The sequence below is a fragment of the Echiichthys vipera genome (genome assembly GCF_963691815.1).
Source record: "Echiichthys vipera genome assembly, chromosome: 9".
NCBI classification, from domain to species: Eukaryota; Metazoa; Chordata; class Actinopteri; order Perciformes; family Trachinidae; genus Echiichthys; species Echiichthys vipera.
Window position 1 is genome coordinate 17,935,995 of NC_139834.1, and position 17,460 is coordinate 17,953,454.

The 17,460-nt window shown below is 42.6% G+C and overlaps 1 protein-coding gene across 4 annotated transcripts in view; it reads right to left on the reverse strand.

Moving 5' to 3' along the window:
* l1cama (L1 cell adhesion molecule, paralog a) overlaps positions 1 to 15,470 on the reverse strand; it is a 40,021-nt gene extending 24,551 nt beyond the window's left edge. For all 4 annotated transcript variants that reach the window (XM_083920894.1, XM_083920893.1, XM_083920892.1 and 1 more), the window contains exon 1: positions 15,347 to 15,470. The gene's annotated coding sequence lies outside the window, so the exon portion shown is untranslated. The remainder of the gene's footprint in view (positions 1 to 15,346) is intronic.
* Between the last annotated feature and the right edge of the window lie 1,990 nt (positions 15,471 to 17,460).

Genomic DNA, 17,460 nt, shown 5'->3' on the forward strand with positions numbered 1-17,460 from the left:
TCACTCAGATTCCGTGCCTACAGCACAAAGCGCGGTAATTACGGACACACCCTCAGTGTCATGCAGAGGATATAAGATGCGATGCATACAGGCGCCCCCATGCGCGCCACACATCCTCACGGGCACATCGTTGTGCACTTGGTGAGCAGTGGTAAGACACAATGACGAACATATACATCTTATGAAGATATTTTCTCGTGGCAGAATGGTTTAGTGTCCATAAAGTAGATAGGTAATGGCGTTTACTTCAGTAAATAGGGGCAATTATGACATTATGAAATTACGTGGAAGAACTATTACGAGTGACCTTCCCTCTCTCCCCTCCCTCTCTCTCTCTCTTTATCTCTCACAGTCAGCCTCTCCCCTTTTCTCCTGTTCCTGGAGCCAACAGACTCGCTTGTGTTTTTGTCTTATTTAATGTGCATTTTGACCTTCACTGCCACTTTCTTTTCTTTTTTTCCTCTACCTTTGTGACGACATATGCTGTTTGTGTGAAGTGAGGCTCAGTGGATGTATGCAGCCATTCATCCCTTAGAGAGAAAAATTAGCGGGAGATCAGACGGGTGAAAGGGAGGTTTTATGTGTGTGTGTGATAGTAAAGCCTTTGGGGATTCGAATGGAGCCAGGCAGGCCAGTAAAAAAAAGAAGCTGACATCAGTATAGTATCTATCAGTGTTATTCCTGCAACCAGATGCAGCAGCTTAACACTGTTGGAGATGACAAACCAGCCAACAACAACACAAATAGTATGCAACAGCACCAGAGGGAGATCAGCCACTGAAGCACATGCTTGAATAACTATACCATGACACATAAAGGCATAAAACATAAGCATTTACATGATTTTTTTCTATACAGGCCACATTGTTATTCAAGTCAGCCATGCGGAAATACAGTATAAAGCAGCCGAACAGTAAAAGAGATGGATGTAGTGCTGAGATTATATCTGATGAGCCTCAGGTGTGAATTGGAGCATATGTGTGTGTGTGTGTGTGTGTGTGTGTGTGTGTGTGTGTGTGTGTGTGTGTGTGTGTGTGTGTGTGTGTGTGTGTGTGTGTGTGTGTGTGTGTGTGTGTGTGTGTGTGTGTGTGTGTGTGTGTGTGTGTGTGTGTGTGTGTGTGTGTGTGTGTGTGTGTGTGTGTGTGTGTGTGTGTGTGTGTATGGGTGTGTATGCATGTGCATGTGCGTGTGCGTGTGCGTGTGGTTTGCAAGTGTTCAGGTGGGGGCGGGTTTGTGTCGCAGGTAGTGATGTCTAAGGAGGGGCTGTGCAGTCACTCATTCAGCAGACAGAGAGGAGGAGGAGAGCTCCCTAGGGTCAGGTGATAAGTGGCCCATATAGCGTTGGAGGATTCGGCTGCCAGTGACTCGTGTGACATGCAAGGACACGAGGCTGCATCCACCGGGACAATCAGCACGCCACACCCTGAGGAGAGGGGTGGAGTTTGTATACGTGACCTAAGACCTCCGTCACAACAGGTTAGGCATTTGGGATCCCCGAGAAAAAAAAGACAACTACTTTACTGAAAAGACAGACAACTAATTTGCTGAATGCAAAATTGTGTTTTGTTTTGTCGAAACGCCTCTGTCCCAGGTCCTTAACGACAGTTACATTGATTTCACAATATTTAAATGAGAAAACGCTTAGCTTTGAGCCCTGCAGACAGCTCATTGTTAAGATTTAGACATTTCGAGAAACGTTTGTCAAGGTCTCCCTTATTCGATGGATGTACAGTTATTTCCACCACTTCAGGGAAACTTTGCTAACACATTTGCTTGGAAGGACTCCAGTGGCTCAACGACTGTGGGAAAGCGGCTGGATTTTTTTTTCTCCGACTTGTGGAGAAACAAAGAAGTCATACGCAGAATTATAGTAGTAGTAGAATTATAGTCTGTGAATAAAAACATATATCAGACATGCTTACACCCATGCACAGAAAGTACAAACTCCCACCAGAATAGTCACAGCTGTTATATTAATCATAGAAATGCAAAAAGAGAGAAATATAAACAATTGCAAATTCTTAACAACAACAAAAGCAAACAGCACAAGCATAACCGATCAGATGTCACAAGTTAACTGACTGCAATAGAGGTTTTAGCAAAACAGCTCCCAGAACCAGGCAATTTGCATCTTCAAAATGATTAACCAAGTCAAACAACAGCTCCTTGGCAATCCCATTAACTTTGGTAAAAGTTGCAAATGCAGCACTTCCTCCTAAGTGCTCCACATCTAATTAAATACAAGGTCTTCTGGGGATGAGGCAGGAGATGTAACGCCCCTAAACAGCTAGTAAATGTCTATCGAGTGGAATCAGTGAAGGAAGAGAAGACGGTGATGGTATGTGTACGCATGAGAAGGAACAAGATAAGGAGTGAAGAGGAAATAACAGATATTGTAGTTTTTAGTCTCCTAGGTCCAAAATAAAATTTAAAAAAAAGATCATTCTCATAAACTGTGGGAAATGTATCTAACCTAACTGCATCTTTCAGCACTCCGTCTTCTGTTAGGGCGCAACAAAAAGCACATTTTATATAAGTGCTAATATTCTGAGTGAGCAGTTTTATTGATTTGTTTGTTATTCAACTTTGTTGTATTTCTTTCCTCCTTCTTCCTGCTTTCTTTTACTCTGTAGTCCCTCACCACACTGAAATGACATGTCAGTCTTTTAGATTTATCTGCATGAATTCAAGATATTTCCACTCAGGCTTGCAGAAATTCTGACGTCAGTGAAGTTCACATGATTCAAGTCATCTCAGTATAATGGTATTTGCTAAAAACATGCTCTCTGCTGATTGGTCACAGCAATAAAAACTCAGAAATCCTCTAATGCATGGAAAAGATAAGTTTTACATTTCTTTCAGCAGTAACTGCAGCTTGGAGTTTTGTTCTGTACAAGTATTGTGTTTTTAAAAAAAAATACAAATTATTATTATATAAGTGTGTGCACTAACTCAAAAAACCCTGGCCCGTTGGAGCTGCTTCTTGTCTCTACATCAGCTTGTTTCTGCCTCTCTCATCACTCTGTGTCATAAACACACACAAGAAAACCGCAAAGCTCGGACAAGTGAAGTCGCATACACACAAACTCACACGCACCAACGCTCAAACCTGCACACACACACATATGCATGCAGCAGCAGACTGAGAGTGGGTCTAGGTAATTGTTTGGCAAGACAAGTCAGTTTAAGGGTATTTGCCTGCCATTCAAATAAGGATGAAAGACAGCAAAGAGACATGGGAAACAGAGTTTGCATGGTGATATGGCTACTGAGTTTCATCCTGGTCTCAGCTCATACGCACCACCTGTGTGTGCACTTGTGGGTTTGTGTGCAAAATGTGTGAGTGCTTGTTTACTTAGGATGTGACGGGTCAGTATTGTTATGCATGACTCATTGTGTGTGATTGTGTGTGATTGTGTGTGTGTGTGTGTGTGTGTGTGTGTGTGGTGTCTAGGGCTAGGTGTTAATACCCATGCCTCCTTTTCCTTTTCTCACCCTGCTATCACCATGACAACCTCCTGACTCCAGCACAGCCGCAAACAGCAAATATTTCTTTCCCTTCCCCCTCCTACATGTTTATCTTCCTCACCCCATCCCCCCATTCTCTCTCTGTGTCTCTCTCTGTCTGTCTCTCTGTCTCTCTGTCTCTGTCTGTCTCTCTCTCTCTCTCTCTGTCTCTCTCTCTCCCTCTCCCTCTCTCTGTCTCTCTCTCTCTCTCATCCATCTGTACTTATACTTTCTACCTTCATCTCCTGTCTCCTGTGTCTTCCATGTCTTGCTCTTTCCCCATCTCTGGCTTCCTCCAGTTCCCCTGTTATGTCTACATGCTACCAACACTTGAAAGAGTTCCTCCTTTCTGACTGTCATCTTTGCTGAAAGTCTGAAGTCTGTTATTTGCGCTTTTCTATCTCTTTCACGTCTGTTCTCTATTTTCTGCTCCCTGATGATTGCCTCTTGCTCTTTATATCAGTATGAAAGTTCCCCTTTCCTCTCCCTGAACTCCTTTACCCCAACCCCTCCCATCCAGTCTTCTTCTCCTTCCCTACAGAAAGAAGCTTATAGAACACTGTCCTCCATATGTGCTGCACTACATCTTCATTACAACTTCCCAGCCAACATCATACACAATGTAATTACAGGTAGAATTCTATCAACCTCTGCTATCAACTTGTATCAAGCCTGAGCGAGACCGTCCAGTCTGAGGGGAAATTTGCAGGCTGGCACAGCATCGATGTGTTCCTGGACCCTAAGTGGCTTACTAACTCCCATCGCATCTGTTATCATTATCATCAGCAAATCATTTCTGCTCTCTAACTAAATCCAATCATTACCAATGGAGTCCGCAGCAGAGATCTATTTGAGGCGGAGCGGCTTGTGCTCTCCAACAGAGGAGGGCCAAGCTCCATCAAAGGCTGCAGTGTTATCTGAGGCGCACAGCCCCGTTTCTGCAGCAGACCCCTGTCTCTGCAAATCCCCCTTTCCCGCATCTCTGCACAGCTCCAGCCCCATCCACGCACCAGTGTGTTGTGGTGCAAAGAGATCAAGGACGTGACATTTTCCGGAACGCGTAGCAATTTTCAGCCGCGGCGTGATATGAAAGAGAGTAAACAGACAACCTGTTCCATCCCGCCTGTGTTTGCATTAGTGTGTGTGCGTCATCTCCCATCAGACAGAGTGACAAGTATATCTGGCTTTCTATTCTGTATTCAAGGAGGCAGACAGAGTGAATAAGCAAAAAGTGAGGAACCTGGTTCATTTCCTCTCTATTTATATTGTTTTGCAGAGCTTCATGGCGCCTCTCCTTCCCTGCTCACTTCCTCCTGCATCACCTTTTCAATCTTGGAGTATTGCCCTGTTCACTGAGCCCCAGCTGTGGCCACAACTCCACCAACCTCTCTTATATCTCTTTCCCTCCCGTTTTGCTTCAGTTATGAAAGATGACAGAAAGAGTTCGGCCCCAATTCCAGTGAGAGAGAGAGAGAGAGAGATTGAGAAAGAGGGATAACAGGAGAGCGGCCACAGGGATGCAGAAAGCTATGGTGACCTTTCCCTGCAGCTAAATAACCAGTTGATGAGCTTAACATAGAAAGTTAGGCCAACAAGGTCTGACAATCCACATCTATACTGTAGAAACAATGCTCACGGCCAGCTGTTGATACTCCTGTGTATACTGCCACAGTCAAATATATGAGCGACATACATCTGCTGCCCCCGCGACCCGACCCCGGATAAGCGGATGAAGATGAGATGAGATGAGATGAGATACATACCTTCACATGCAAAAATAGACCAAATGGCAATATTCTGGTACATTAAATCCTCTGCTTCAGTGGCAGATATCTAAATGATCTCCATCCCATGATAGCATGGCTTTAAAAAAGATGCTGATGGTGCTGGTTCCTATATAGGACACCCACACAGCATGTCAGCAACTCCTGTCAGGGAGCACTAGCCAAACAAACACAGCTTTTGCATGACAACATTTCTCAAACACCTCAGATGGAATTACAAAAACAGGTCTAAGCAGAGCAGTCTTTTTCTTTTATTCAAACTGAAAGGAGAAACCGGCTTTTCTGACACTTGCAGAGGCGGACGGGCCCTGCGGGCAGGCTGAGGGGCCCAGACATAGGAAATAGTGTGTATGAAGGCCGCGCTGGCTAGTAACAGCCCTGTCACTAAGGTTTACTGTTGGATTGTTTGTCTCCCTCTGAACCACGGGCTGGTCAAAGCAGTGTTCACGACACAGTCATAAATAAATCACAAACTGTCTGGACTGCTGGATGGAGGAATGGAAAGACAGAAGGGACAGGGGGGTCATCCAGACATCCCAACTGAACACATGCTGATTTTAACCTGTCTGTTCAGTCTGTTGGCAGTTCTACTATTTGTGTTTGGGGCTTTGTTCCTTATTTAATAAGTGTCACAGAGTCACTCTGCACACAGCCCGAGAGGATGCAGGTGAGCTGCATGCGTGCGTGCGTGTGTGTGTGTGTGTGTGTGTGTGTGTGTGTGTGTGTGTGTGTGTGTGTGTGTGTGTGTGTGTGTGTGTGTGTGTGTGTGTGTGTGTGTGTGTGTGTGTGTGTGTGTGTGTGTGTGTGTGTGTGTGTGTGTGTGTGTGTGTGTGCTTGGCAGGTGTGCATCTGCCTCTGCACACACTGACATTTTAATCGCTACAGGATCTCTGTCCTTTACCCTCCCATCTCTCTCTCTGCTCCACCGTATCTTCTCCCACATTGTCCTCCCATCTTAACCTCCACACTCTCACACTTCCTGCTCGTCGCCCTGAGCAGGATTACACTTTAATGGTGCAATCAACATTATCAAAAGGTAACTGATGATAATATGTCCTTTCTTTCCCTCCCAGTATTCCACCTTCTCTCCTGCTTCCTCTGCCCCACCCAACTGTGTAAGGCCTGGAGGATGAGGCCTTTGCTCATGTGTCTAATTACCTCGTTAAGCTTGTTACCAATGTCCTCTTTATCTCCATGTGGTTTGTTTGCTGCTCTTTGTCTTTTTCTCTCATCTCCCTCCTTCTCCAGAATGAATCTATTTTCCCTTCTTGTTGCCCCTGTGTTTTCTCTCGGGGATCGCTGCTTTTTATCTTTTCCTCGTATTAACGAGAAGCCTCACCCCATGTCTCCTTATCGCGCTTTCTGCTACATCAGTCAGTCCTCTCTTCAGCACAGATTTCATTGAATGATTTGCAAAAAAATCACTACATTAAAGGACGCCCTGCAAGTTTGGCCACAAAAACACAATCGCCCACTTCTTCCCGCTGTGTAGAATAGAGCGTGATGGCTGATGTAAACAGACAGTTTTATAGCTAAATATAGAGTCTCATTATTGCAGCTCAGGTACTGTGTGAGGATCTCTGTAGTGCCATGCCCAATTACCCCTGATCAATTCAGGGAGCAAACTCCAACAACTCCAACACCTACCTGATTTAAAAGTCTGCATTTAAAAGAGGCTAACAAGAACAGATTCACAGACATCCACCTCTTCAGGTAGATAGCGTGTGGTGTGTGTAGCAGGTTAGAACGGCCTGATGTATTAGCCTGTAGCAGATATGGAGAGTTGATGAGAGGGATGCAGGTCATAAAGGGTCAAGAAAACAGCAGAATAGGTTATATAAACCCTTACTAAGTTAACCTTTTTGCCACTTGGCCGAATACATATGATGAGATGGGGGAAGCATCCCAAAATACACTGAGCAGAAGGCACACTGGATTAAGTAAAACACACTAAATGCCAGCTGAGGCATTCTACAGTCCTGCACAGGTCCAGAAAATATTGTGATCTTTAGGGTCATGATAACCCACCCCCCTCTCTCTCCTAGTTCCCTGTCAATCTCTACTGTCACTCTCAATACAGGCTAAAATGCCAAAAGAAAAAAAACCAACAAACAACTTGTGACATTTTAGAGACAGTTTTTTTTTTGCATTTATATAATAAGTCATGCAAGAAAGGTATATGCGTTCTGACGGACGAGGCTGCCCACTCAGAGGGGAAAGAAGCAACCAAGCTGTTGCTGCTTGAAAAAACAAACTTAAAGAGCACACCTCTCTAAATCCTATGTCTCCCCTTTTGTCTCTGACACTTCTTTGCTCCTTGACATTTCCTGTTTCCTTCTCTGTACTTGTATCCCTCTCCTGCTGCTCATAATCAATTTCCTCTTCTCTGTAGCTCTTTTTTTCTTACAATCCTCCCACTTTGTCTCAATGCCTCTTGTCTGACATTACCCCGTTTTAACCTTGCCTTCCCCTCATCCGCTCTCCTCTAGCCAGCACCCGCACAAATGTGGTGGGTGTAGTGTGTAATAGGATGGCACAGTAGGTGAGATTAAATTAGGCCAGTGTATGGGGATTACAACCCACTCAAAACTTGATCCCCTCCCAATCTCTGTAATCCAACCCTAATGAATATATCATGGCTGACACAGCAGATAAAGGAACTGCAAGACACTACAGTTACAAAATCACGTAGATGATGCAGAGGAGACAAATACAGACAGCGTGTTTACTTACTTCGCTTGGTTTACTTGAGGCCACTGTGTCTGTTCAACTGTGTATGGATGCTCGTGTTTCATGCCCCATCTATTTCAGTTATGGTTAATTCAAATGAAATGCAGGTACAGAGCGGGAAGAGACAAATCAGAGACACATCAATATACTTAAATGTAAACACTCAAAAATAAATTAGCCTTCAGATGGATCCAGAACACTATGATCAAACCACACTGTGCTTCCCACGTGAGAAAATGCTAAATGCCACTCAACCAATGCAAACGCCTCAGAAACACAGTTGTTGCACGTTTGCTCCCCTGACTATGCGTCTCTTACGGGCAACATACCAAACACACTTCCCACCTTATCTCCTCAATTGAAATACTTTATTGATCTACAACTGAAGCATAAAGTTCCATGACTGAATTTTTAGAGTTAAAGGGAACATCATCTTGATGAGTAAACTCTTGGGTGTGTTTCTATAATGCTTCAGATGACTGGATATGCTCTGGCATAAGCCTCAATGTTGCAACAATACTTGTTACTCTGTGTCACTCAGTTACTCAGTGTCAGATTGCAAAATGTATTTCTGGAGAACTTCCTCAACTTTGGTGGAGCAGTGACTTGCAGCCTCAACAGAAAATGTTGAGTGATGACTTTCAAATTCTACCTGTGTAAAAGATTCACCTGTTGTTGCAACACAACATATAAATGAAGGACGAACACTGACAATCTATAGACAGAATTGGCAAATGAAAAAACTTGGTTAGATTGAAAGACAAGCCAGTCACTCACACAGTATTTGTTCGTTTTTTTTTAAAGTCTTAGTAGAGCAGTATGATGTAACTTAGAGCAAAGTGATGAAGTATCTTGAATCTCTGATGTACATTGTGCCCCAAAGTTACATTAAAAATGCAGCTGGCCTCTCAGCAACAAATCAATAAATTAGTGAACCAATTCTGTCATGTCCCTTTAATAAACAGCCTGTACAATGTAATCAAAGCCAGACTGGTACAATGACCTATAATTCCCCAAAGTAACATATCAGCATATAACAAATACTCATATTAGCTTATAATTTTATAATGCGCTATATTTGCTATATTGGAATTTCTCAAAGCACCTGAAGGCAGCATAATGGAGACTAGCTACTTTTATCCAGGCTACACCTGCAGTCCTACCATCTGCACTTTTTCTTACATCAAAAGATGTTAAAAAATGGAAGTTTAATATTATTAGGTTTTGAGACAATGCTTTCCTCAATGCTTTCCTCAATGGACATATAAAACCTGTCAGAAAGCATTTTGATTTAGCATTAAAGACACCCAAGACAAAATCATTATTTAGTCAATTTGGAGATTTGGAGCTATTTTCCTCCCCTAAAGGTGCAGTAGGTAACTTATATAAAACTGTTTTTGTCATGTTTGCTCAATCTGTCCTTATATCCTGACAGTAGTACATGAGACGGATCATTTGTGAGAAAATCTGATCCTCTACAGACCTGATCCTCCTCTCCTGGTGCTCCTACTTGCATCTGCAAGATTTCACTACGTCCAAAGGAAAACAAATATTCAAAGACGAGGAGTCTCTAACGCAGTGTTAATGAGTGCTCCTGAAGTCAAACTGTCAAAACAGGAAGTTCTGATCAAATATAAATCAAGATTCTGATCCTGTATTGCTTATTTCTTTCCTCAAACATATTTTTGTGCTGTAAAATCAGAAATTTTGCCCAGGCTAGTGCTCGGTTTTGGCTTGACTATTTTCAACACGGTGTTCAGTTTGTTGTAGTTTGAGCAAATATGACAAAAAGTTTTTTTTTTTTATAAAAAGTTACCTACTGATCCTTTAACATGTCTTCTTTCAGGCTAATGGAAATAAAACACCCAAAATATACATTAAGGTGTTTATTTTACTGCACTTTGTCTGTTTGTGTCTGTAGATTCACCAAAAGTCAGCATTAGATAATGCCTTATTTGCATATTTAAACCTTTTTTTTATACAGTCTAGGATTTGAACATAACATTTCCCAAAATTTGTAATATGAAAAAGAATTGTCTTAATGCGAGTAATCAACTGGGGAAGTTTCATGGTGATATCTATTAGGTTGATTTTTTTCCTATTCACTACTAACCAATACTAATAATTACAATAACAAAAACAATAAATATATATTCCATTTTGATGTGATTTCTCTTTTTTGTTAAATTTGTGTGTAATTTAATTTCTGCTGAAAAAAAAGGGATTTTGAAAAAGATGAGCATTTACTAAAAGCTTCTGTATTAAATGAAAGGATGAAAAGTTTTATAATGGAAAGAATGAGAGGCAAAATAAAAGCATTACTAATGTTCTGTGAAGAAGAAAGGGTAGTACATAACATAACCTCATTTTTAAGCTATTTTACCCCGAAGCCATTAAACTTAGACATATTTATTGTATCTAAGCAATGTGGTTATCAGACACTTGGAACGATTTTTCATAAATAAGGGCGATAACCCAACACTGGTACTGTATTTGATGTTAATTCATTCACAAGGTCATCTTATATTGGCCAGTGTTAATGGTGAGTCATGCACGCACACAAATGCACAGAGAGACATCTTTGACGATCAACAGAACATTTCATAGACGCAGTCGGAAGACAGAGGGTCAATTTAGTCCAATTATAGCCACTGATGTGGACAATAAAGCCTTTCTGATAGAGCTGACTGTGGTCCAGATGGAGTGACGGGAAGGGGAATTCTGTGTTACACTGAGACAAAGACATCATTTTGTCAGAGACAGAAAAGAGGATGAGGACTGCATCAAGGAGGGAAAGAGAAGGTCAGGCACAGAGTTTCATATCTCCCCTAATTCATATTCAGTCAGATATATTGCTTCTGGTTCTTTATTTTAAACAATGTGGACTAAAGGAATAATAATACTCATAATTTCTTTACACCATAATAATAAAATAAAGTGATACTGTTTTTTCCCCATTTTGAGGTATTTTCTACATATGGGGCCTCCAATTCCATTATTGGTTTGGCAGTAATTTATTTATCTCCTAGTTTAAACTAATATCCACTGTTGGGGTCCCAGTTTTGTAATTTTAACCAGCAATATCATATTTGTCACCCAGGGGAATTCTACGTTTTCTCCTCTCTCACACCATCACTTCTGAAAGCTGTAATAAGGTAATTCACTCTACCAAATTAAATTAATTCCCATACACGACGCTTCTATTTGTGCCACAGTCTTCGTCACAGGTTCAATGGTATAACAGGGTTGGATTTATGAGTCTTTGTCCGAGAGCCTCTTTCCGGGAAGGCTTACAGGAGCCTCTGTCATTACTTTGATTAAGACCCCGATGTTGGCTGCTCTGTCTGCCGCTGCATGAATACTGATATGACAAGTTAAACCAAAGAACTGCGTGGCAGCAAGAGGAGAAAGAATAGAGATACAGAGATAGTTGAAAGAAAAAATGGATAACCAAGGTTGAAAGGTTCGCTCTAGCTGTCTGAAGAGAGAACAGGGCTCTTAAATGTTGACTGGAACAAGGTGGTCCAGAGAAATTACCAGGACAGTCTTCTTCCACTTTGTCTCATCTCCCATAACAGCCTTTATCTTTTCACCATGTCCATATGCCATCCTGCCGCCTTTTAAATCAATCCTTTCCATCTCCCTGCCTGCTTCGTTTCACCTCCGCAAATTTCATTCTCCCCTTTTGCAGGCCTCCTTCCCTCCTCCTCAATTCTCTATAATCATTTACCCGTGGCTAGCTTGTCAATCTATCTGACCCTTAGCTCCCTAAATCACCACAATGTATTCTCCACCAAACCCTGACAGCATGTCTACACGATCCCCCCACTTGACACCCAGTGGGCTGACTCCCATCTGCACAGTCTAAATCAAACAGCCTCCAAGCTGTAACCGAGAAAGGTGGGGAGGGGACTGACTCTCCATCTTGACAGCATCCTGAAGGTGCACATGCAACTGCACACACACACACACACACACACACACACACACACACACACACACACACACACACACACACACACACACACACACACACACACACACACACACACACACACACACACACACACACACACACACACACACACACACACACACACACAAACACACAGCATCAAAAAGGCTCACGCATGCTGGAAGATAACTCAAGGGAGTTCACTCGCAAGCCTTTGAATGTGTGTTTGTGAGTTTGTAACTTTACAACTAATATTCTCAAAGGAGGATAAAAAGGAAAGTAGAGATGAAGGTTATTGTTGACACTTCAGTCTGAGAGATAGTTTTTCTCTCTTAACCCTTATATTACCCCGTCACTGCTGATTCCCCTGAAAGTGGCGAATACGCTCTTTGATCAGTAGCAGACGCTTAAGTAATCAGGCCAGGGAGGCAACATTAGAGAATCTTTAGTTTGGTGCACTGCAACAGGATCTCTGCAGCATGTAAATGTGTTTGTTTGTGTGTGTTGCAATAGTAGGGCCTGTCCTGCACAGATGTGTTTATGTATGTGTGTGTTGATATATCTATTTTCTCCCTGAGGCGATAACAGGTGGCTTAGCGGCGAAGGGCCAGCGCAGCACTGCTCTTCCCCGGAGTTGCTCCTAACTGGCAGATTGAGAGCAGATCTCCTCCTACACAACACCAGCTCTCCACTTCAACTGACTAAAGGCGTTTGGAAACAGGCCAATCTCTGACATTACCATCCCATAAAAATTAATAGAGCAAAAGCATAAATATCGGACCGTTCCGACGCAGGGCTTTTCTCTCATAACCTTCAGCCACCATGATTAAAATCCTCCTTTTAATCTTTTCGCCTTTCATTTCTGTGTTTCTTTCTTTTGCTCGAGCCCATCCTCCCTCGTGACCTTGCCCTTTTCTATATCCTACTTGATCCCTCCTTCTCTCTCTCTTTACTCTCTTCGATACCTATAGCAGTGAGCGTGCATTAAAGGATGCAAAGTGCTTTGCGTTTCCATAGGAGGTCCAGTTGCTTACACCATCCTCCCCTGCCATTCCTCTCTCTTTTCATTGCAGATCCCTGTCCCTCTCTTCTCACATAAATCCCTGTTCCCATCCATCTCTTTGATGGAACGGCTCAATTAACCAGCCCGTGTCTGAGGGGGGATTACTTTCTGCACCATACTGTAGCAAGGGTAATCATACACTGCGAGTCTAGCCAGCTACTCTGACAACAACATCCCTGCTACACTAGCAGCTCCCAGCGCCGTCTAGAGATCCTACTGCCACTGCCGTGCAAACTGCATTAAATAGTATGATAATGTGACCAGCAGTGGGTCTCTGGGGCATCGCTGCCACGGAGAGGATGCACACACACACACATACATACACAAACACACACACGCACATACACGCATGCACGCACGCACACACACACACACACACACACACACACACACACACACACACACACACACACACACACACACACACACACACACACACACACACACACACACACACACACACACACACACACACACACACACGCACACCCACACACGCACATACACGCACTCAAACGAGCCCTCTTCAGTCGCAGCTGTATCTTGATCTATTGTGTGAATGTGTGCAGTGCAGTATGTTTATGGATGTTGTACAGATGGTAACAAGTCATTGTCAGGCATAGTGCCTTCCCTCCCCTCCAGTCCCTTGACTGGGTTCATCTGGGACAAGCTGCAGGCTACTGAGGCATGGAGGCAGCGAGGGAGGGCGAGAGCAGGTTCACCACATCAATAGCATACACATTCACTCACATGCTGAAACAGAAACACATAAATATCCTTGTGAATCTGGCGATATTTTTACAATAGAAGTTCATGTTATGAGCAGATGTACGAAAAATATATCCGTACCCACAAAACAAACTACAGAAAAAACGGGCATACAGCCATTAGCAGCTTCTCAGGGCACTACAGTTTTCTACATCATTAACACAACTGGTAAAACATTGTCTGTTTTCTGCAATTGGGTAGAACAGATGTGTAACAGGCTGCAGAGGGTGACAGCAGGCAGCTGTATGGCATACAGCCAGGTGAGTGCCTCCTTTTCATGGGCACACCTCCACATAGTCTGCCGCGAGACCTGCCCCACCCTTTTTTCCACTTCCCTTTACCTTCTTCCGTATAAATATTTCTCTCTCGCTCTCTGTCTCCTGTTGATATCTTAATCTTTTTTTTCCTTCTTTCCCTCTTCCGGTTCTTTATTAGATTCCTTGTTTTTCCTGCCTCCAAGGTCTGTAGTTTCAGGTTACCCTGTTCTGGCAAAAACAGACCCACTGCAGCTGCAGGAGATAAGATTGGTCGACTAGAAAATTGTTGTAGTCCGCTCCACTGTGCTGTTCACCATTCAGCTGAGTTTCATCCTCCACATCAATGAAAATCATAGCAGCACATTGCAATCATGGGCAATATGTAACATTAAGCCACTCAGCTATTAGCTGGGGGAGGGGAATGTGGGGAGAGAAAACGAATATTCATATTAAAGTAGCAGGGCAGAAGGAGAGGCAAAGCATGTCATTTGCCAGAGAAATTACCATCAGTTTGCAGAAAAATGCGATATGAATTGCAAAGGAGCAGATTTAAAGTATGTTTTTCACATTTGGTAGGAAATTGTCTGTACATGTTTGTACATATATAGAAATGAAACAGATCTAAATTGCAGTTCAATACACTTGCACATGTTTACATCTAGTTTTCTATAAACACAGTCCCAACTTTAGACGTATCCGATAACAACACATAAAGCTAATAAAGTGATCAGTGACGTTGGACAATGGCACACAGCACTGCTGCATGTGCACTGTTAATGTCAGAGGAGACCCTGTTGCATGCTATGCACTGAATGTCCAATTGGCAAGACAGAGACACAAAAACCAAATAAAAAAACATTTTCTCTATAAGTAATCTGTACCAACAGGTTACCTGGCTTCAATAGTCAAAATGTCTCTACGGTTCAAAGTAATGCAATGTTAAAGTGGTAGAATTACACCCCCACTACCACTGAAATAAAGAAGCTTTTTTTTTTCGAATTGTGTTGAAATAGCTTTAATTTCAGTTTTCAAAATTATCAACATGCCTATTGGGAATAGGACAAATAGCCAAAGAGAAGACATTTGAAAAAAGGAACTGCCAATGTGATGAACCAGGCTGTCATCTTTCACCGTCAGTGGTAGATGAAAAGGTAAAGGTGCGATTTCATCACAAGACACCTCCACCTAACAGCCTAATTAATCTGCTCACCAGCTCTCTCGCCGCTCTCATTCTGTTTAATGACAAACTGTTTGTGTTGTCACAAAAAAAAGATCCTCTTACCTTCTCAGTGTTGTTCCTTTCCTCTGGCAACTCCTTGCGTCTTTTTTCCCCTCCCTCTTCCTTATCTACTTGCGCCTTTTCTTCTGCTTCTCTATGAAATTGATTGTGCCCCTCTCCTGTCTGCTGATGCTGCAGTGATAGAAAAACACACCCTCCTTCGGCCGCTCGCTCTCTCTCCCTCCCTGACTCTCATTGGCTGCCTGTTAGAGGTGACATCACCCTTCTTCTCTGCCTGCCTCCCTCCCTCCTCCTCTGTTCCCTCCCTTACTCTCTCTTCACCTCTCTCTCTCTGGATTCTGACCATCATTTTATTGTACCGCTCTCTTACTTCCTGTCCTCTATCTATTCCCTCTGTCCCCCTTCATGTAGGTCTTATTACTGCTCTTATATTCAGCCATGCAGGGCCAAGCATAATAATGCATGTACATTAGCATAGGGCACATATCCTATGGCCCTCTCAGCACTTCTTCTCCCTTCTCCTCCAATCCAGGAGCTAATAGACTACAAAGGTGAAATAATGGCTGGAGGAGGTTTTGTGTTGGTAATCTCTACGCTCCACTGGGCTCGACTTCCATAAGCTCTTTTAATTCATTCTGCCACTAAGACATTGACTGGGCGTCAGTTCATTATAGTGTAATCAAAGGCATGACTGGGATGAATGTTACGTAAGGCTGGTGAAAAAAAATGTGTCAGGAATTACCGCCGCCTCTTATCTGAGTCTGGGGGGGGGGGGGGTCGACAAGCTCCAGAGATGCGCTGATTTCAGGGTAATAAAGGGCTGGGGTTGTCTGGCTGTGTTTGCTGTTGTGAGAAGATATACTGTAAATGTCATCCGGTCACAATGACATGATGATATACATCTCCACATGGTTCTTTTACGTCCTTTTACCTCTTTGCATCTTGATTACTGTAAATTTATGTGTCAGTCATTTGGCCTCATTTCCCCTACAGCTTATCCAAAGCCCAGCAATACATAAATAAATCTTCTTTTATTTGCTTTTAAAGCGATGCATGGACTGGTATCAGTTTATAATTTAAGCCTCCCAAGCCTCTATTCCACCTCCAAAACCCTTTAGATCCTCTAACAATTACTCTTTTGAATTTCAACGCTCTCAGTTTAAATACGAAACTCCTTTAGCTTTTGCAACAGTTTACCCCCTCTGTTAGGAGGATGTTTCACTGAGGGCACTATATTTCAAAAAGTGTCTGAAGATTACTCTTTTTGACTTATCTTTTTTATTGTATGAAACTTGGGACCATGAAGGACCATGTACAAAAACATTCATATAAAGCAAAGAAATTGTATGTTTTCTACCAGATTTAAATAAGTATTAAGTTGACACAATCACAAATAACAAATAAATACATACTAATTACAATGCAAGTTTACACAGTTGCTATTCTGACTACATGGTTGCTATTTGTTTTGTCTTTTTGTCATTTTAATAGCCACCCAAGCAGTGTGGCTCTCTGGATGGCAACAGTGACAGCCTGTCATGAATCAACATTGGTGATGATTCTTGATTTGGGTGATCCCCTAACTTTTTTTATAGCGCCACAATGAGGTTGACTTTTATGGTTTTAACTGAGATGCCTCAACAACTACTGGATCAATTGCCAAACAGTTTGGTTCAGACATTTTAGACATTTATCTTGGTCACCACTGATGCCTTATCTAGCGCCACCATCAGATCAAAATTTCAGTTTGTGCGATATTTTGGTTCATAACCAAATACTGATAGATGCTAGATCACCCAACCAATCTGGCGCCAACATGGCCATCACGTCAAGTTACCGGGTAGTTTACATTAACGATGAAGGGTTAAGGTTAGGTTTAGGTTAAAAGACGGGGTTGCATTTTGTTACTTATAAGGTTTTATAACTTATAATAACCTTCTGTGTGTTGATGCCTGCGCAGTATAACCATGTTGTCGTCCAGAAGGTACAGTATAGCATCTACCCCAAATACCTGCAAAACGAATGACACTCTCTCCCGACTTAGCTGTACTTTGTGTTTAGTGCTAATTAGCAAATGTTAGCATGCAATAAAGAATCATTAAACCTACCCATTAAAGTTGAAGGGGTATTTGTTTTTAGAGTAATGTGAACTGCCA